The sequence below is a fragment of the Heterocephalus glaber genome, unplaced genomic scaffold, assembly GCF_053883595.1.
Source record: "Heterocephalus glaber isolate CG9 unplaced genomic scaffold, H.glaber_assembly_v1.0 deba00001532, whole genome shotgun sequence".
In the NCBI taxonomy this organism is placed as follows: Eukaryota; Metazoa; Chordata; class Mammalia; order Rodentia; family Bathyergidae; genus Heterocephalus; species Heterocephalus glaber.
This window is the reverse complement of record NW_028258330.1, coordinates 25,092,207-25,113,228: the sequence shown is the minus strand read 5'-3', so window position 1 is coordinate 25,113,228 and position 21,022 is coordinate 25,092,207. Positions and strand designations below refer to the sequence as shown.

Below are 21,022 nucleotides of genomic sequence, written 5' to 3'. Positions count from 1 at the left end.
AGTGACAGGGACTGAAGGGAGAGCTTGTAGGATTGCACATGAATCACTGGGGAGCTTCTTAAAATTCAGGTTCTAATTCAGTAGATCTAGGGTGGGGCCTGAGATCCTGCATTTCTATCAGCTGCTAGGTAATTTTTTTTTTTTGGTACCGGGACCTTGTGCTTTCGAGGCAGGCACTGGAACCACTGAGCTAAATCCCTGGCCCAAGCTACTAGGTAATATTGATGATCAGCTGGTCCATGGACCACACTTTGAGTGGTGAGGCTATTAGACATAGTAGGTTCTACGCTTTTACTGTGAATGAGACGAAAGCCACTGGAGGGGCTTGGCTGGAAAAATGACATGATCTGATGGGATAGTTTTTGTTTGTTTTGTTTTGAGACAGGGTCTAACTATGTAGGCTAAGGTGGCCTCCAACTCGCCCTCCTCCTGGCTTAGGCTCCTGATTGCTGGGATGATGTACATTTTTAAAGGCTTACTCTGGCTGCTGAAAGGAAGGTAGGTGGGGGGTGAGGGGGCTGAAGGTAAAAAGAGCAAGATCAGTTGGGAGGATATTGTAATAATCCAGGTGAGAGATAACCTAAGATTCATTAGGATCATCTAAAGGTTTTAGCCTTTTAAATTTAGTATTTATAACCATTTCTCAAAATATAGGAATCATATCAATGGTGGAATAAGAGATCAACTTAGCTAAGACCCAAAGTAACCATGTTTTATTTTTATAGTTATGTATTTATTATAAGTACTTTCAATTTTCATTTTTAGTGATGATATATAGTTGTCTTAAAATAAACAATTTCAAGTTTATGAAAAAGTTGATTTAAATAAAATACTAAGTAAATTAATAGCAGTGATACAAACTTATGGTAAATGTGAAGGAGGCTCTCAAATGCCTGGGGTCTGGGAAACATTGACTTTAAAATTCATTAAATTATTACTGGTGGTAATTTTTTCTTGAAGAACATGTCTTGCATTCTCTAATAAAAAGCAGTGAGAAAGTGGGAATACAAATTTGACACTGGCTCTGTGAGCCTCTTTTTTTAAATACATCCCAGAGTTGAATAAAACATTTACTTTTACTTTTCACAGAATCACAGTCCAGAAGGACAGCACTTTTTTTTTTGGTACCAGGGATCGAACTTGGGTCCTTGCGCTTGCACAGCAGGCAGCAAAACCACTGAGCTAAATCCCCGGCCAACAGCACTTTTATAAGATGGAGCACACTTGAAGGATCACCTACTTGGTCAGTTACCTGTCCATGCTGGGACAAAATACCTAATATACACAACTTAAAGGAAGAAGGGTTTATTTTAGATCATGGTTTCAAAGGTTTCAGTCCATAGTCACCTCACTCCAAGGAGAAACATCATGGCGGAAGGGCATGGTGGAGTAAAGCTGCTCATCTCATGGCAGCCAGGAAGAGAGAATGGGGAAAGACAGAGAGGAAGAGGCTGGGGACCTGAAGGTCCCACCTCTGTGATCTCCTCCCTCCAACCATGTCTCACCTCTCTTTGCTATCACTTCCCAATAATGCCATTAAATTATGATCTCACCAATGAATAATCCACTGGAGAAGTTACAGCCCTCACGATCCAGTCATCTATCTAGCAGTCCCTTAATCCAATCAAGTTGACAAGCAAGATCAACCACACATGCAACATGGCTGGTCCAGGGCATATGAGCTGACCTCAAGTAAAGGCTGCTATCCTCAAGCCTGGCAAAATATAGAGTCATAACTTTAAGAGGAAAAAGCAAATCAAACCCCAGGCACACCCTGGGTCACTCCCATCAGTATCCCTGAGGACCAGTGACACCTGCTTCTCTAAAGGCTCCCAGTTGGTTCCACACCTATCAGTTCTCTTCTTGCTCCTGGGTATAGAGGAGAGGGTAGAGCTTTTGGAATATGACAGGTTTGCGTTCAAATCCTTCCATTTATATGCTGTGTGATCTTGACTACTTATTTGACCTTTCTGAGCCTCATGCTGTTTATCTGTGCAAGAATAGTCACACTCAACCCTAAGGATTGCCATGACAATTTGAGGATACAAGATCCGTCATGTGCCTACAATAGAGATCTGAAATGACTATCTTGGGGGAGTGACAATGCCTGTGAATCAAATCCTTAATTTGTTATTTTCCACTTAATTAGTATTTAATTGTATCAGTTACAACTGTGTCTTTTAAATTAATACAACATTATAGAGAATGCACAAGTCTTGTTACTCATGCCCCACAGTCCTAGTCCATGGCTTCCTTCCCAATACTGGATTTGTCAAGTAGCTCCTAGAACTTTGGAAAATATATTTAAAGGGCTGCAGGTGTTGCTTAATGGTAGAGCACTTGCTTAGCATTCAAGAGGCCCTGGGTACCATCCTTTGGACTGAAAAAAATTCTATATACATATATATTCACGTATTTTATATGAGATGTATTATTTTTTTGTGAGATGTATTATTTTATGAGTTTTTAAGAGAACAGGTGATTTCTTTTACTGTGCATATCATTATGCAACTTTTATTTTCTTTATTTTTTCAGGATATACAACTTTTTTAATGCAATGATGTGTTTGTAAGACTTACCCCTATTGCCATATGTAGCTGAGTTCATTTATTTTAGCTTCTCTATACTATTCAGTTGTAAGGATGCACTATAATTTATGCAGCTATTTTCCCACTGATAAACATTTACATTCTTTCCAACTTTGTATGTATGTGGTACCAGGGATTGAACCTAGGGCCTTGTGCATGCCAGGCAAATGCTCTACCACTGAGCTATAGCCCCAGACTCCTTCTAACTTCTTAATATCCCAGACAAATCTGGGAGCCAGTGCACTTTGGGATGGTTGCCTGGTACCTCTGGATCTTATGCTCTCCATCCTGACTGTAGGTCTTGGTCCCTTTCTGCCACAGTTCTTTCACCTTAATCATGCACCCTCTTTGTCACTGCGCTCCCTTTCCCTAGCTGGATCTCCCTAGTTCCTCCCAATGCAACCCATCATCACCCATCAAATCATCCTGCACAAAACCCAGCTCTGGTGAGGTCAGAATCTTTAGAGGAAGGCATAGAAGGGAGGCTCAGGGCAGGGGACAGCAGCAGCATTGAGAAAGGCCACAGGGGACAGCATAGAATCCCAAAGACATGAAAATGACCCTCCTGGGCAACTCTCTACTATACACTCCGATACCCCTCCCCATGAAGACCACCTGGGCATGGCTACCACCCCCATGCTCTTTTTAAACTTCCCACTGCTGGAGATCAAACCCAGAGCCCTATTCAAGCTAAGCATGTGCTCTACCAATGAGCAACATCCCCAGCCTCCACTCCACCTCTGAGACTCCCATGACTCTGTGGCTGGCTACTATTTCAGCACTTTGTACCCTGAATTTTAGCATGTTACCTTCTTGTCCATTTCCCCTTTGGACTTGGAGGCTAGAAATGTGTCTCTAAATCCCCAGTAGCCAATAAGGGGCTTGATTTAAGTAGTAGCTCTGAGTCAGGATTTGTTGAAGAATGAATGAGCTTGGTTTGGAGCTCATGAGCAGGCAAACAGAGCATTCTTGACAGGAAGTCAGCTTCATGAGGGCCAATCTGGGTGTCAGTCTGGATTCCCAAGTTTGGCAACATTGGAAGTGGCAGGGAGAAGCCAGATTGCAGTCCTAGAATAGTTGGTGTCCCAATTGTCCTGTGCCACTCCACTCCAGACCTTAGAAACTTAAAATAATGATTTGTGATTTTTTTTTTTACTATTCCAAGGGATGGCCAGACACAGCAGGGAACTTGTGCTCCACTGGATGTTTGTAGGGTCACTCACACATTCAGCTAGGAAGAGGGCAGAAGGGCTGGAGCTTTCTAGACACAGTAGGAAAGTCCTGAGTATCAGCGTTAAACTTCTCCTATTGCCCTGCCTTTGTGGCCCCTTCCTTTACCTCCTGTTCTTCACAGCCTGGGCTGTACAGGGGTGACTGGAACAGCAGGGGGTATTTGGTCTTCATTCTCCAGCAAATTGCTTGGACTTCTTCTCAGTGGCTTAGGTCTCTAAGAGAGCAGATGCTGCCAGGCCTCTTAGGTCCAGGCCAGGAATTGGCACAGTAGAGAGCAAAAGCAAGTCTCGAGGCCAGCCCAGATTCCAGAAAGGGGAAATGGCGCCACCTCTTGACAGGAAGAGCAACAAGCATGTCCATGGATGGGAGGAATTGGTGGCCATCCATGTTATTAAAATAACATGCCCAGTGGGAAGTAATCTCACACAGTTGGGAAAGTCTAGACTCTTCTCCTCAAGTGCCAACCTTTACAGTCAAACACTTCTCTTTAAAGTCCCAACCTTTATAGTCACTTTTATCTAGGTCTTAGGTGGAGGAAGGTGGGGGAGGTAGTTGGTGATGTCTGTGTAAATGACCCAGCCTTTGTAGGGAAAAATTCAGAATAATCAAGAACTTCTAAGGCCTTCTAACCTGTCTAAGAGCCCACAGGTGTCACTCCCCAGGGACAGCCCTGGACCCCTAACCCCTGGAATCATTGCTGAGCCCACCCAACCTCCACCTAAGAACAAGATATTTACTTTTATTCTAATTGCCCCCAGTCGTAGAACAAGGATATCTGTCCAGTGTCTTCTACTGATAAATATTTGAATGATGGTTTGTTAATTTTCTTACTCTCCACAACAGAGATTAATTACTATTTTACATTACACTCAACTTCTATCAGTAGGATTTACTCCCTCAGTGATACCACCACACTGGACTTGAATAAAACATTATAACCTAGACAAACTCATTAAATTCTTGAAGGTGAGTGGGAGAGAAAGGAGGGAGAACCAGCTCTAGTTTTGCAATTTTGAGGCATCAATCGAAATCCATCAGACAAGTGTCAAGTAGGTTGAGGGCTGGGACATGCTGGATGATGAAAGATGGAAGCCACTGGAAGGAAAATCTTATTTAGTCCTGCTAGGCCTCAAACCACCAGAACTAGCCCTTTCCCAGAGTCAGTTTGTCTCCCCAGCTGAGTTCTGGCCCCCTCAAAAATGTTCACAACCTGAGTGACACACAGCTCACTGACCCAAAGAGGACTCCATTTTCTAGTCGGTCCCCAATCATCCTGCCTGCTGATCATTACCTCATATTTTTAGGGTCTGATTTTACTCCTTGGACTTGACACTCAGCCCTGCTGAGCATGAAGTTTTCTTTTCTGTAAACCGGAGATGTTAAGCCCATCAGCACGCTCACCATCACCATTATAATAAATGTCGTGTTGTCCTTGACTGAAGGGCTGAACCCTGCTTTTGAGATTTTCCCCTCCATCTGGGGTGCATACCCATCTGCAGCGCCCTATACAGTGAAGACCCTTGCTGCCCCCCTCCACCCCTCTCTGACCCCAGACCCAGTGGGGCCCATTCTTCCCTCATCAGGCCAAAAATCTAAGAAATTCTATAGGAAGAACTGAAGGAGTAGATGTTCAGATTTCAGAACTATAATTTTATGATCCTGAAAGACTTTTAACTTTGAGGTCTTGTTTTTTTGTTTTTGGTACCAGAGATTGAACTCAGGACCTTGAGCTTGCACGGCAGGCACCAGAACCACTGAGCTCAATCCCTGGCCCTGAGATCTTGTTTTTAAGGGTCTGATTTTAGTCCTTGGGTGAAGCTCTATTGAGAGCAGTAAAATAACATGCCCAAGGCAATGGTTAGAAGAAAAAAAGTAAAATCATTGGTTTTTAGCACTGATCATTAGTGCTGACTTCCTCTACATTTTCCCCCTGGATCTTTATGGCCTTTATTTTGGGGGCCTTGGTCAGGATCATCCCAACTAATCAAATAGGTTGTGATCATGTTTCATCTCCAGATAAAAGGGCACTGGGCCTCAATTTCCAACCTTCCAGGTAGCTTCTGGGCCACTCGCAGATTTGCCCAACTCTTCCCAGGTGTAGCTCTATACGCCATGGATTCATTTTTCAAGGCACATGTATGATGCCACAAAATGTTGTCAGTAGCACACATTTCCTCCAGAGCAGAAGACCCACTCACCTTATAACTGCGTATTTCAGAGAAGATTCTGGAAGAGTTAAAGATAATCTGCTGTACCTGGACAAGGGCATAGCTAAATTATTGTAAGTTCTAGAACAACTGCTTCCCGCTTTATAAGATCACTTGGAGAGTGAAGGAGGAGAGAGGCAGGGCAGTGCTCACAGGGACCAGATCTAGAGCCTCAGGATCTTGAACTGTGTTCCTCTGTTGGAGTGCATGTCTTTCTCCCTCCCCTCCTTGCCTGCTTCCCCTGCTCACACTCTGACATGATGTCCACATGCACCCGTGTTCAGGTTTCCCCAGAAGCAGACCTGGACACTAAGATCCAAGTGCAAGTCTTTTACATGGGAGGTGATCCCAGGCAACACAGATAAGGATGTAGGAAAATGAAACAGGGAAAGAGGGGTGCATGACAAATCCAAGTACCAAGGTGGACAGGGGAAACTAAATCCCACCAGTGGACTCTGGAGACAGCGTGGAAAATGGGCCAGAGTTACCCCACCTAAGGGCAAGGGAGCTTCAGACTATACCCCATCAGCCGTTACTGGGGGTCTGTTCCCTGGGCACGGACACTCAGGTGCTCTGGCTCCCCGAATGTAGGTGAATGTGTCCCAGTGAGAAGGCAGCCAGGTGAAAGCCCTCGGGTGAAAAGTGGCAGGTCCCAGGTATTTGCAGTAACATCTTCAGGGCATGGAGCTGCGGCCCTCACAGATATGGGTGGAGCACTAACCACGCCTGCTCCCTGGCCCCAGCCAGCCTGATGCCATGTAAATGTTTATCACAAGCCCTTTTCACTCTAGAAATTGTGTCTTCCCAAGATTTGTGTTGAAGTCCTAACCCCAGTACCTCAGAGTGTGTGTTTTTGATTTTTTTGACACAGGGTCTTTTTTTTTTTTTTTTTTTTTTTTGGTACAGGGGATCAAACTCGGGTTCTTGTGCTTGCGCAGCAGGCGGTGAAACCACTGGGCTAAATCCCCAGCCCAACACAGGGTCTTGCTACATAATCCAAGCTGGCTGAAAACTCACAATCCTCCTCTCAGCCTCCTGATTTCTGGGACTACAGGCATGCACCATCACACCTGGCTTGGAGAGAGGGCCTCTGAAGAAGTGAATAACTTAAAATGAGAATGTTGGGGACCTCCGATCCAATCAGACTGGTATATTTGTAAGAGGAAATTCAGACACAAAGAGACACCAAGGATCTCAAGCATGTGAGAAGGTCATGTGAGGACACACTGGGAAGGCACCATCAACAAGCCAAAGAGAGAAGCCTTAGGAGAAGCCAACTCTGCTACTGCTTGGTCTGTTTTGTTTGTTTGTTTTCTGAGACAAGATCTCACTATGTAGTTGAGGCTGGCCTTGAGCTTACTGTGTAGCCTTACTGTGTAGCTCATATTTGTGGCAATCCTCCTGCCTCAGCACTCAGCCGAATGCTGCCATTACAGGCATGCACCACCACACCCGGTATCCCTTGATCTTAGACTTCTGGTCTCCAGAGTTGTGAGAAGCCCTGCTGTTTAAGCCTTCTAGTCTGTGGCACTGTGTTATAACAGTCCTAGTGAATTCATACATGTCCCCTGGTTCCATTTCTCCATCCCCAGAGTTGCTTGCAGTTGGCCCATCTTTTTGAGATCAGAGGGGCTGAGCCATCTTTGGGTCAATTGTCCACCTAAGTCCATCAGGCGTTGGGAGAGGCATGGTCTCATGGCCAGGGTTGTGAGGGAGGACATGTCTCTGGAAAAGGAGGGAAAGTCCCCTGCAAATGTGTCTGCACCTTGATCTGGGATAGTCGTGGGCTGAGCTGGCCAGTCACCTACCTGCTTGTTTTAATCTGGTGCTTTTCCAAACCAGTGTCTTTGTCCTGGAGTTAGATTATCTAGAGAAGTAAATCAGCACAACGCTGGGCATCTAGGTACTGCCTCCAGCAACCCACATCTCAGGCCACAAGCGGCTGCTTTTCTGGCTTGGAGATTGTGACAGTGAGAGCCCCAAGCCCTGTCCACTGGGGCTGAATCAGAAGATGAGAGAGGTGCAGCTCCCCTTGTCTGGAAACCAGCAGGATGTGAGGCTGACAGTTAATTAGGTTAATCAGAAAACCATGCCTTAAAATGTAATGCTGTTTTCATGAGCTTTTAAAGCCTATCAAAATGTTTGCTGAGCTTTATAGCTGCTAATTAACAATCTTGTAAAAATATACAAGGAAACAAGCAGATATGAGGGAGCTGATGGATGTGGCAGCTTCCAGGCCCACAGAACCTGGTTCTGGCCTTCAGATCACCTAGGTTTAATCCCAGCTCAGCCTCAACTTGTGACCTAAGACAGGTCCCGCACCATCTCTGGTCTCCTTATTCTCATCTATCCAATGAAAATGCCGAGTGACCTTTGAGCTCTGTACCTCAGAGTTTGGTCCACTAATAGGTGCCACTGATCTGAGATCCCAACGATCAAGGCTTAAGTGTTCCCAGCATCCCACTCCATAGAAGTGGACACAACTTTTGTGGCCAAAGCTCCATTCACCCTACTTTGGTAACAAATTTTTCCCTTGGGAAACCCCTCCCTCATAGTTCTCAGTCCCTATGCTTTAGAGTTTGACTCCAATCCTGTTGCCAAAGGGGTGAGCATGTGTCTCATCTGTAGCCAATCAGAGTATCTCAAAGATGATCACATGACCTAATCTGAACCAAGCTCCCCAGCCATTTGTAGTGAGATGATTTAGACTTGATGATGTGGGCAGCCATTTTGGCACAAAATGGAGTATGAACAGAACATAGAGCAATAGAGCAAGGCTGAGCCAGATGATGCAGGAAGCCTAGGGTATGGCACCACTGTTTGGGCCTCCAAGTCTACCATTGTCTTAAATTATTCTTTAGTTTTTTTCATCTTTTTTCCTTTTGTTATTAGTGCCTATTAATTTTTATAAAGTATTGAGGTTTGGGCCGGGGATTTAGCTCAGTGGTTTTGCCACCTGCTGCGCAAGCACAAGGACCCGAGTTCGATCCCTGGTACCAAAAAAAAAAAAAAAAAGAAAGTATTGGGGTTCAATGTATGTAATATATTGTAAATGTACCCTCCCCCTCTAATACCCTCCCTTACCCCTTCCTTCCACTCCCCCTTCCTCTTGTGTAGTAATAGTGTTCTTTCTACTTTCATGTCATCTTTTAAAAATTCCACATATTAGGGAAATCATCCAACATCTGTCTAGTCTGGCTTATTTTGCTCCTATGATGTTCTCCAGATATATCCATTTTCCTGCAAATGATAGAATTTTTGTTCTTCTTTATGGCTGAATAATATTCCATTGTGTATATATGCCATATTTTCCTTATCCATTTATCTGGTGATGGGCACCGAGGCTGGGTCCATGTCTTGGCCATTGTGAATTGTGCCACAATAAACACAGGCATGCAGGTATCCCTATAGTCTCCCAACTTCAGTTCCCTTAGGTATGTACCAACAAATGGTATAGCTGGGTCAAATGGTAGCTTTATTTTTAGTTTTTTGAGAAACCTCCATTCTGGTTTCCCGAGTGGCTGTATTAATTTACATTCCCACCACTGGTGTAAAATGGTTCCTTTTTCCCCACATCCTCACCAGCATTTGTTGTCTTTTGTATTCTTTTTTGGGGGGGGGGGGTATTGGGGATCGAACTCGGGTCCTTGCACTTGTGCAGCAGGTGACAAAACCACTGAGCTAAACCCCCAGCCCCTATCTTTTGTATTCTTGATGATAGATGTTTTCTTTTAGCTGTTTCAAACTTTCTGGTCTTATACCTAGGTCTTTGATTTTGAATTGATTTTTGTACACAGTGAGGTATAGTAGAAGGATCTAGTTTCAATATGCCACAAGTGATTATTCAAATTTCCCCAGCACCATTTGTTAAAGAGGCTGTCTTTTCTGCAATGTATGTTTTTGGATTTTTTGTCCAGAATCAGATAGCTGTAGTTGTGTGGGTTTGTTTCTGTGTTCTCTATTCTATACCATTGACCTATATATCTATTTTTATTCCACTACCATGCTGTTTTTGTTACTATGGCTTTGTAGTATAGTTTGCAATCAGGTATTGTGATGCCTCCAGCCTTACTCTTTTTGCTTAGGACTGGTTTAGTTATTCTGAGTCTTTAATGTTTCCATATGAATTTTAAATTTTAGGACTGTTTTTTCTAGTTCTGTAAAGAATGCCATTGATATTTTGATGGAAATTGCATTGAATCTGTAAATAAATCACTTTTGGTAATGTGGCCAATTTCAATAATATTAATTCTGCCAATCCATGAACATGAGAGATCTTTCTATCTTCTGTCTTCTTCAATTTCTTTCTTCATTGCTTCTCAACCTTTAGGCTAAAATCAAGTGCAGTTTCTTTTGTTAGTGTTCTTACATTTTTGCTGTAGATGTTTTTCACTTCTTTGGTGAGATTCATCCCTAGGGGTGTTTTGTTTTGTTTTGTTTGTACTGGGGCTTGAACTCAGGACCTCAATCCCTATGGGTTTTTTTTTTGGTACCGGGGATCGAACTTGGGACCTTGGGCTTGAGAGGCAGGTGGCAGAACCACTGAGCTAAATCCCTGGCTCTCTATGGTTTTTTAAAGTACATCTGCAAACAAGGATAATCTGACTTCTTTTCCTACTTGTATCTCTTTTATTTCTTTCTCTTGTCTAATTGCTCTAGCTAAAACTTACAGTATTGGATAGGAGTGGTGAGAGTGGATATCCTTATCTCATTCCTGATTTTAGGGGAAATGCTTTCAGTTTTTCTCCATTCAGAGTGATGTTGGCTGTGGGCTTGTCATGTGTGGCCATTACCCTTGAACTTTTTAATTAGGTGAAACTCCACATCCCTGATATTTGTTTAAACCACTTCGAGGTGAGTGTTCTCACCTGCAAACAAGAATTCTAACAATTACATGGCCTATTTATGAGTGTAAGGATGTGAGAAAGAAAGAGAGAGAAGAAGAAAACAAAGTCATGAAAATAGAAAAAAAATTTTACAGTGAAAGCGTATACTAGAATTTTTTCATTAAGTTTATTGGTACATTTTAGGTATAAAATACAGTTACATTCATCATTGGGATCGTGTACCTTTACATGATGTATCTTGGTAGCATATACTAGAATTCGCACATGCCATTTCCTGGGTGTCAAATGCCATTTGCTCTCTTTTTCCCTTAAAGAGCTATTTTTCCTTTCACAGCCCATCTCAGCAGCATCTCTTCTTTCCCAGCTCCCCAACCAGAGTTAGTCACTCTTCAGTGTCCTCTGGAGGGCTGACTATGCACTTGACTGATACACTTTTCTTCATATACCTTTAACCTTGGGATGCTCCACATTAGGACTGTGATAGATACATAGGACCACCATTTATAGCTGGGTCAAGTTTTCAGAAAGAGATCCAAGGAAAGAAACATCAAAATTTCAATTTCTAAGTTTGAGAGATAAAAATGCTTGGAAAGGAGACAAAAGCAGGAAGAACCAGCTTGGTACAGTAGCCCTGTGCATCCTTGGATTCAACCATCTGTGGATCTAAAATATTTGAAAAAAAATTATGTCCGGGGCCAAGGATTTAGCTCAGTGGCACTGCGCCTGCCTCGCAAGCTCATGGTCCTGAGTTCGAGCCCTAGTACCACCAAAAAAGAAATTATGTCTGTTCTGAACATGTATAGACTTTTTTGTCATCATTCCCTAAACAATACAGTGTATCAACTATTTATATTATAATTTTTTAAACTTTTAAATTTTATGAGTACATGTTTGCATTCATTGTTCGTAACTATATTCACTGTTCAGAGTTGGTACATGTTCATAGCACATCTTCATTATTAGTTTTCTTCTCTTCCCCTCCTCCCTCCCATAAATAATGACAGATGATTTAAAGTAAACAGGAGGATATGCACAGGTTTATGCAGACATTGTCTGCCATTTTGTCAGAGCATCTGCCGAGGTCTTGAAACCACCTCCCCCCGCAGACTTTTCGGGACACCTGTATTCACTGAGACGCATTCCCCCTTTCTTCCACAGGAGTGGTTTAAGCCAGGCACAAGTTGATCCCCCAACTTGAGACAACATCCCACCCTTCCTAGTGACTGTTGTGATGCGGCCACATTTCTGTCACAAATGCCATGGGAACAGAAGAGGTGGGGCACCTCCTGCCTGGCTGCTCTTTCTCCTTCTGTGAACACAGATGTGCTGTGACCAAGCTCTGACAATGGCAGTGAGTATAACACCAGGACAGAAACCACAAAAGGACCTAGGACAGTGAATGAGCATGGAGGACACAGCTACCCCCAAGCTGAGCCACTGACCTGGAGACAGTCACATGAGAGTGAATAAACTGTTTTCTTCAAACCACTGTATTTTGTGTCCTCCTTATTACAGCAGTTAAAGCTTACATTAATGATTATGTTCCCAAACACCTGTCCTTTAATGACCTCAAAGATCCTTCCAGTTGGGAAGAGGATGAAGTTTTAGAAAGAAAGAAGAGAAAGGATAGGGTCTATATAATCCACTTCTGCCCTTTTGCCTAAAACAAATCACAGATTTGATGGTAGAGGGAAACACAATGGAATTCCTTTTGAAGTTTGCAGGACTAAAGAATAAAGGAGCTGGGTGTGGTAGCACAGGCCTGTATTCCCAGCATTCTGGGATGTTGCGGCAGGAGGATCACAAATACAAGCTTACTCTGGGCAATTTAAATTTAAAAAGGCCCGGGGATGTAGCTCAGTGTCAAGGCCCTGTGTTCAATCCCCAGTACACCACACACACACACACACACACATGCACACATGTGCAGAACTCATACCTTATTTCCATCTGGAATTTGTTTTATTAGTACATGTTTGCAGTACATAACAATTACTCATAGTGGGGAGTTGGTATAAAATTTGTCCTTCGTGGTAGGAGTTGAACATCTGTTACTTTGTCTCCCAGCATTTCTTCACCCTCCTTTTGATAACAGTGCTCAAATTGGCCTCTGGGAAACCACCTTCTTGCCTTCATAGAATTCTGGGAATGCCTTTAGCTGCCTCTGGTCACACTAGGGCTGCTTCCTACAGCTGTGTAATTTGAGCACTGCACACCTCCAGGAAGCATGTGTCACATCGATCAAGAGTAGATGGTGTTTCCTGACATTATGGTACAGGGGTGGCCCTGTGGCACCCCACAGAGGCTAACTCTTGGTTTGCATGAAAGTGGTCCCTGGCTACTGTGGCTTTTCCAAGAGACAGAACTCAGTGTTAAACTGAATCAAACCTGCTATGAGTCAGTGGTGTAATAAGCACTTAATAAACATCTCTTTCACACACTAGGCTTGGCAAATTTCCATTTATATCCTGGGAATATACTGTTGACCTTGTGGTTCTGCTATAATGCAGTTGTTGACAAGGTTCGTTATACTACCCAAGGCCTCTGATGAGAAGTCTCATGAAAACTTCCCAGATGGAATAGAGGTGTCTTGAACAATTGGCAAGTTATAATGACAGTTATAGAATCAGTTGGGCTTACCCATCACCACCACCTTTTTTTCTTTCTTTCTTTCTTTTTTTTTGGTACGGGAGATCGAACTCGGGTCCTCGTGCTTGCAGAGCAGGCTGCGGAACCACTGAGCTAAATTCCCGGCCCCTACCACCTTTTTCTTTTTGCAGTGCTGAGGATTGAAGCCAGGACCTTGCACATGTCAGACAAGCACTATAGCATCTAGATACATCCCTAGTCCTATTTATTTTATTTTGAGACAGAGTCTCACTAAGTGGCCCATGAGGCTGGCCTCCAACTGTGATCCTCCTGTCTCAACCTCCCAAGTAGCTGGGATTACAGTCATGTCCCACCACATTGGGATTCCTCCTTTTCTTTCACTATCAGGGGACTGATTTTGTCAGGATCATCAATGACATCCATGTTGCTAAATCAAATGAGTCAGTCAGTTCTCACCTCACTTGACCCATCAGCATCACTTGACATAGATAACCATTCTGTCTTGCTTTCATTTGATTTCCAGGTCCCCTTTCTTTCTTAGTTTTTGCTCCTGTCTCACTGGCCACTTCTCACTTTTCTTTGTTGATTTTGCCTCAACTCCCAAACTCTAAACATAGGAAATACAGAGCATCCAATCCTTTCCCGTGTTGTCATCTCTGCCATCTGTCTCCATTGTCAGTCTCTCAGCTTGGTGATTTTAAATACCATCTCTTTGATGATGGCACTCAAATCTATATTTCCAACCTGCACTGTTCCCCTGAGCTTCGGACCCATATATTCAATGGCAAATTTTATCTCTCCTTTTAGACATTCAGCAGGCATCTCAAACTACACATATCCAAGATTCAACTCCTCATCATCAAACCTTCTCCATCCACAGTGCTCATCTCAGAAAATGAAAACAGTCACTTTTTAGTTACTTATGCCAAAAGCCTTGGAGACATTCTTGACTCCTTTCTCTTTTTTTCAAGCCCTATTCCAATTCATCAGCAAATCCTATGGCCTCTACCATTAAAATATATCCTGTACCCAACTTCTGCTCCTTGCTGCATCCAACTTCTTCCAAACTACCTGGATCTTTTCCCTGGGTTATGACAATATTATTCTACTGGTTTTCCTGCTCTGTCCTATGTAAGCCAGATTTCCATTAGTGTAACAAAATATCTGACATAGTCAACTTAAAAGAGAAAAGGGTTAATTTGGCTCAGTTTTAGAGATTTCAATCCACTGCCCGTGACCCTCTTGCTTGGGGCCTGAAGCAAGGAAGTATATCATGGTGGCAGCACAGGACAGGAGGCCTGTCATCTCATGGTGGGAAAGCAAAGAAGAGAACAAGGAAGAGGCTGAGTCCTACTATCCCCATCAAGGACATGCCCTATTATCATAAAACCTGTTTAAGTTTCTACCACTTGTTCAGTAGGCCAATACAGGAGGATAAAAAGTTTGAGACTTAGCCTGAGCAGTTTAGGGAAACCTTGTCTCAGAATAAAAAATAAAAAGGGCTGGAGGTATAACTTGGTGGTAGAGCAGTTGCCTAACATGCTCAAGGGCTTGGGTTCAATCCCCAGTCTGCCAAAAAAAAAAAAGAAGAGAAAGAAAGAAAGTAGCATGCAGAAAAAAAGCTTTTATTTTCATTAAGTTTATTGGTACATTTTAGGTATACAATATAGTTACATTCATCACTGGGATCTTGTACCTTTACATGATGTATCTTGGTTCTTATTTTTTCCCCATTCCCCCACCCTCCCTTCACCCCCCCCACCCCTCCCTATTTACAAGCCGTTTATTTCCATTTTTTTCCTTTTCTCATATTTTTTCTTTTCCCTTCTTTCCTTTCCCCTACCCTCCCACGTTCCCTACTCCTTTAGACCTTTTCTTCCTATTTCACAATATCAGTTATATATTTTGATCCTAATTTACACTTTTAGTTTTTCATACCAGAGAAACTATTTGGTATTTACACATGTGTGTCCTATTTATTTCACTTAAGAGAATGGCCTCAATGTGCATCCATTTAGCTATAAATGTCTCTAGTTTCTCATTCTTTATGGCTGAGTAGTACTCCATTTTATTTTTTAAAAACCCACATCTTCTTAATCCAGTTGATGGGCAATTGGGCTGTTTCCAAGTTTTAGCTATTACAAACTATGCCGCTATAAACATGGATGAGCATATATCTGTGGTATGATTCTTCCAATTTTTTTTTTTTTGGTATTAGGGATTGAACTCAGGTCCTTGTGCTTGTGAGGCAGGCAGCAAAACCACTGAGCTAAATCCCTGGCCTGTGGTATGATTCTTTTAATTCTTTTGGGAAGATACCCAGCAGAGGAATAGCTGGGTCAAATGGGACTTTTAATCCTAGTTTTTTGAGGTATCTCCATATTGATTTCCACAGTGGTTGCACCAGTCTGCACTCCCACCAGCAATGGAGAAGGGTTCCTTTCTCAAAACCCGGCCAGCATTTGTTATTGGTTGATTTCATGATAGCAGCCATTTTTTCTGGGGTGAGGTGGAATCTCAGCATTGTTTTCATCTGCATCTCTCTAATGACCAGTGATGTTGAACATTTTTTTCTTATGTTTATTTGCTGCTTTTACTTCTTTGTCTGAGAAATGTCTGTTCATTTCAGATGCCCATTTTTGAATTGGGTCTTTGAATTTGGGGGATCTGATTTTTTACAGTTCTTTATATATTCTAGATAGTAGACCTTTGTCTGAGGAACAGCTGGTAAAAATATTCTTCCCACATTGTAGGTTGTCTCTTAGCTCTGTTGGTAGTTTCTCTTGCAGTGCAAAAGCTTTTTAATAAGATGAGATCCCAGTTGTTGATTCTTTGTGCTAGTTCCCATGCTACTGAGGTTTTGTTCATAAAGTCTTTTCCTATGCCACTGTCTTTGAGAGTTCTACCTAACTTATCTTCCAGTAAGTTTAATGTTTCTGTTTTAATATTTAGATCTTTAATCCATTTTGATTTTAGTTTAGTGCATGATGATAGATATGGGTCTAGTTTTAATCTTTGGCAAGTTAAAATCCAGTTTTTCCAGCACCTTTTATTAAAGAAGCTATCTTTCCTCCAGTGAGGGTGGTTGGCTTCTTTGTCAAGGATGAGGTGGCTGAGTATGTCTGGAGTTGTTTTTGTATCTTTAATCTGTTCCACTGATCCTTGGGTCTGTTTCTTTGCCAGTACCATGCTGTTTTTATCACAGTAGCTTTGTAGTATAGTTTCAAGTTGGGGATTGTGATAACCCCTGCCAGGTCTCTGTTGCCTAGTATTGCTTTTACTATTCTAGGTCTCTTCTGGTTCCAGACGAACTTTTGGATTGTTTTCTCTAGCTCTGTGAAATATGCTGCTGGGGCCAGGGATTTAGCTCAGTGGTTTCCACGCCTGCTGCGCAAGCGCAAGGACCCAAGTTTGATCCCCGGTACCAAAAAAAAAAAAAAAAAGAAATATGCTGCTGGCAATTCAATCAGGATTGCATTGAATCTGTATAGCAGTTCTGGAAGTATGGCCATTTTCACTGTATTGGTTCTTCCTACCCAGGAACAGGGGATGTCTTTCCATTTTCTTATATCCTCTTCAATCTCTTTTTTCAGAGTGCTGTGCTTCTTAATGTAGAGGTCTTTTTCTTCCTTCATTAGACTGATTCCTAGATATTTCATTTTTTTTTGGATGCTATTGTGAAAAGAGATCTCTCTTTTCATGGTCACTGACCATCATCCTGTCTTCTATATCTGATATTATCTGTTTTTGCTGTAGAGTCTCTAATCATATCTTTCATTCTGCTCAACATCTCTGTAATTATCTGGGAAATTATTTGTTTTGAACTTTTCTAGAGCCTCATTCATCTGTTTTGTTACTTCCTGTGCTATCAGTTCAAGGTGTCCAGGTGGTTGATTATTAGACTTTTCCACCTCGTTTCCCCCAGAATTTGCCTTTGGAGAGCTGGAAGTCTGGGTTTGTGCCTTACTTAAATGTCTTCTCATTTCTATTTTTGTTGTTGGTACTGTCCTTGGTTTAATTCCTGAGTTGATACTTTGATATTGCTTATTGTAAGTATTTTGTTGCTTGTATTTAGAACCCTTATGGAATGATTGCTTCTCAGAGATGTCTTCCAGATATAGCTGGTCTTTAGGTTTTGAGTCTCTAATGACTCTGAGGTAATCTCATTTTCATTATACCAGGAAGGACAACTGATTAGATCAATCACACCACCTTAGTGATACAATCAGCAACAACAATAGCATCAAGCACAGCTTAGAAAATAACAATTTGTGGTAGTAATGAATCTATCAGCTTTAACCGTGCGAATTAAATCAAAATTGAGGACCAGCCCAAGATATATTTATAGTGAATAGACTCTTCAATATAGCAACTTTACCCTTCAGGATGGGGACTTAGAAGGAGTTGGGGAGGGAGGGATAGACAGGTAGAAGGATAGGGAAAGGTTAGAAGTGAGGCCAGAGGACCCAGGAAGATCATGCAAACTCTAGGAAACTGTTAAAGACAAGAGGAAAAGACAGAGTGAAAGAACAAAGACAAAAAGAGAACAACCTAACAGCAATAGGGAAGGTAAAGACTGTATTCTTTTTCCTTTGAAACAAATGATAATAGAGAAAAGGAAAAAGAGAGAAGAAGAAGAAAGAAGAAATCTGAATTAGGGTGGGAACGGGAACAAAAAGGGAGATGAAGAACAATGTGGGAGGGTGAGAGAGCAAGAGAGTGAGAGAGAGAAAGAAAAGAAAAGAAAAAAGAAAAATTTGAAAAGAGTAAAAAAAATAAAAAATTAAAATTAAAAATAAGATAAAAAAATAATTTTGAAAATAAAAAATAAAAATGAAGGGCCTCCTTCAGGGTATGTCTCTACTGTCACAATAGACAATGTGGGCAGCAGTGTGCAGATCTAAGTCAATTAGTCTCAGCAAGCCAGCAGCAGACCCCTGAGATTCAGGCTGATTTCTGGCTACAAGTCCCAAGCTGAGCTCCCTGACCTCCTAGGGTTGAACTCTGCAAGGTTCTAGTGCAGGTTCCAGCTGCCCTTCCCCTGAAGATAGTCCAGGTTCCAATGGGAGGTGATGATCCCTCCAACTTACCAAGTATGGTGGTCTGGTGTGCCTTTATTGGAGACATTCTCTTCACTTTTCCAGTGGGCTTCAGTTTTCAACAAGGAGCCTGAGAGAGGCCCTCTCTCTGTTGTTCACTTCTGCTCTATCTTCTGGAGCTCAGGACAATGGCCTTTATGACCCCTTGCACCTCTGTGGTGTGGATCCAGGTACCAGGGCAGCCGGGGCAGGGGCAGGGGCGGAGGGGGCTGGAGTGGTGGTGCAGGTGCCCACCTGGCTCTTTGCTTGGAGGCCTGGGGTGGGGGTGGGGCAGTACCACTGGTGGCATGCAGCTCAGCTCCATGCGGCTCAGCTCCTCACCAGTCCAAGGAAAAAAGCTTTTAACACATGGATCTTTAGAGGGGATTTAAGACCCCAACTATAGCCAGGCATTAATAGGATTATGAGGCCCCAGATGGTCTGCCCCCTGTTACCTCTCTGATCTCTCCTACATATTGAGTGGCTTCTTCTCATGCAAAGATGGTGACTGGTAGCATGGAGGAAAAAGGCAGGAAGGAGGAGGAATGAAAAGGAGGGGAGGGATCTGGGGAAGAGGTTAAAAACTAAAAAAGTAATTGTGTATGTGTACTGGGACTGCCAGAGTACAAGGAGAGAAGCCAGAGGAAGGTGGCCCAAGGAAGGTCTTAAGGAGGAATGATTCCTCACTAAGGGCTCACAGGCTAAACAGCCCCTCTTCAATTTTCCCTTCATGCTGTTAAAATTTTTAAACCTTTTCAAAGGACGAGCAATTTGTCAGGGTAACAGCATTTTGGCAGCCATGCTAGGAAAGGAGAAAAAATATTAGCATCTTTCGACTGGTCATTTTTTTCCCCCCTTTTCAGCTTAAGCAAGCCAGAGCCAGTATCCATTATTAATAGACACATGTTTTATTGAAGGTATAAAGACCAAAGATTTGTAACTTTAATAATCCAGATTCTTATTTTAAATTCTCCAACATTATTATTTATTGATTGGCTGGGGATGTTTCTTTGGCAATCGCCAATCCGCCAATTCCTGTAGGGGAAATAGAAGTGGTAGAATTAGAGGAGCAATCATGGATACTGACTTACACTGAGATGTACAACAAAACTTCCAAAAAATAAGCACAGGCCCAGGGATGACTAAGGCACAACCCTCCCCTAACTGGGGAGGCAATAAAATAAACAATTATATGTGACAATGCAATAATTTGAGTGTCTGAGGAAGAGCAGAGTTGGAAAGTCTTCTGGCTTGGATAAGTGACCCTCAGAGGCACATGTGTTAAAGGCTTGGTTACCAGGGCTGTGCTATTGGGAGATGATGGAACCTTTAAGAGGTGGGGCCAAGTGGGAGGCTTTAGGCCACTGGGGATGAGTCCTTACAGAGCATGACGGGATCCCAGCCTCTTCCTCTACCTCTTCTTGTCTTTCACACCCAGCTATGAGGTAGTGAATGGCTTCCCCCACCACGTACTCCTCCCATGATGTTCTGTGCCACTGCAGGCCCAAAACAATGGGTCCAAATGATCATTGAGTAAAACCTCCAAAACTGTGAACCAAAATATTACTTTTTTAAAAGCTAGTGTATGCCTGGGATTTAGCTCAGTGGTTCTGGCACCTGCCTCCTGAGTGCAAGGTCCCGAGTTTGATCCCTGGTACCAAAAAAAAAAAGTAAAAGAAAAAGAAAAAGAAAAGCTAGTGTATTATAGGCATTTGTTATAGTAACAGAAAGCTAACAAAAGTGGTAAAAAAGTTTTCTCTGGAATTAGGAAGATTTAAGCCTCAGGGTCACAACTCATTAGCTGTATGATACAGGGCACAATACATTCCTTCTCCAAGCCTCAGCTTTCTCATCTGTAAAATAGGGATATCACGGGGTTATAATGCACTCAAATGAGCTATTGAAGCATATAGCTTGTTTGACACAGTGCTCTGCAGGTAGTAAGCTCTTATTAAACTGTCGCTGAGGTATTGGGGGTGAGGATGTAATAGAGGCACATACTCTGGGCATTAATTCTTGGAAGCTGGGTGTGGTGGTGCCGCAAGTTTGAGGCCAGCCTGGGTTACATAGTGAGTTCAAGGTCAGCCTGGACTATGCAGTGAGACCCTGTTTCAAAAAAAATATTTTATTTTCTTGGAGGAGAGGAGTTACATATGCTCCCAGAGGAGCATATATTTGAGCTGGTTCCTGAAGGATCATTAGAACTTCAAAAGTTTGGGCTGGGGGTGTAGTTCAGTCGTAGAGCACTTGCCTAGCATGAACAAGGTCCTAGATTTGATCCCTAGCATTCCTCCCCGCAAAAAAGAGTATTTTTAAAAAATGACAAATTGAGGGAAAGGACATTCCAGGCAGAGAAAACAGCCAGGGAAAATCTGGTTGGTGAGCAAGTGTGAGCCATGTTTGGGAAAAGCTGAAGAGTTTGGTGGGACTAGAGAACATGGTATGGAGTGGGTGGACAG

The 21,022-nt window shown here is 42.7% G+C and overlaps 1 non-coding gene across 1 annotated transcript; it reads right to left on the bottom strand.

Moving 5' to 3' along the window:
- Positions 1 to 2,709: 2,709 nt before the first annotated feature.
- Trnaa-ggc (transfer RNA alanine (anticodon GGC)) lies at positions 2,710 to 2,782 on the bottom strand. The gene has a single exon. It is a non-coding gene; the product is annotated as a tRNA-Ala (tRNA).
- Positions 2,783 to 21,022: the final 18,240 nt, after the last annotated feature.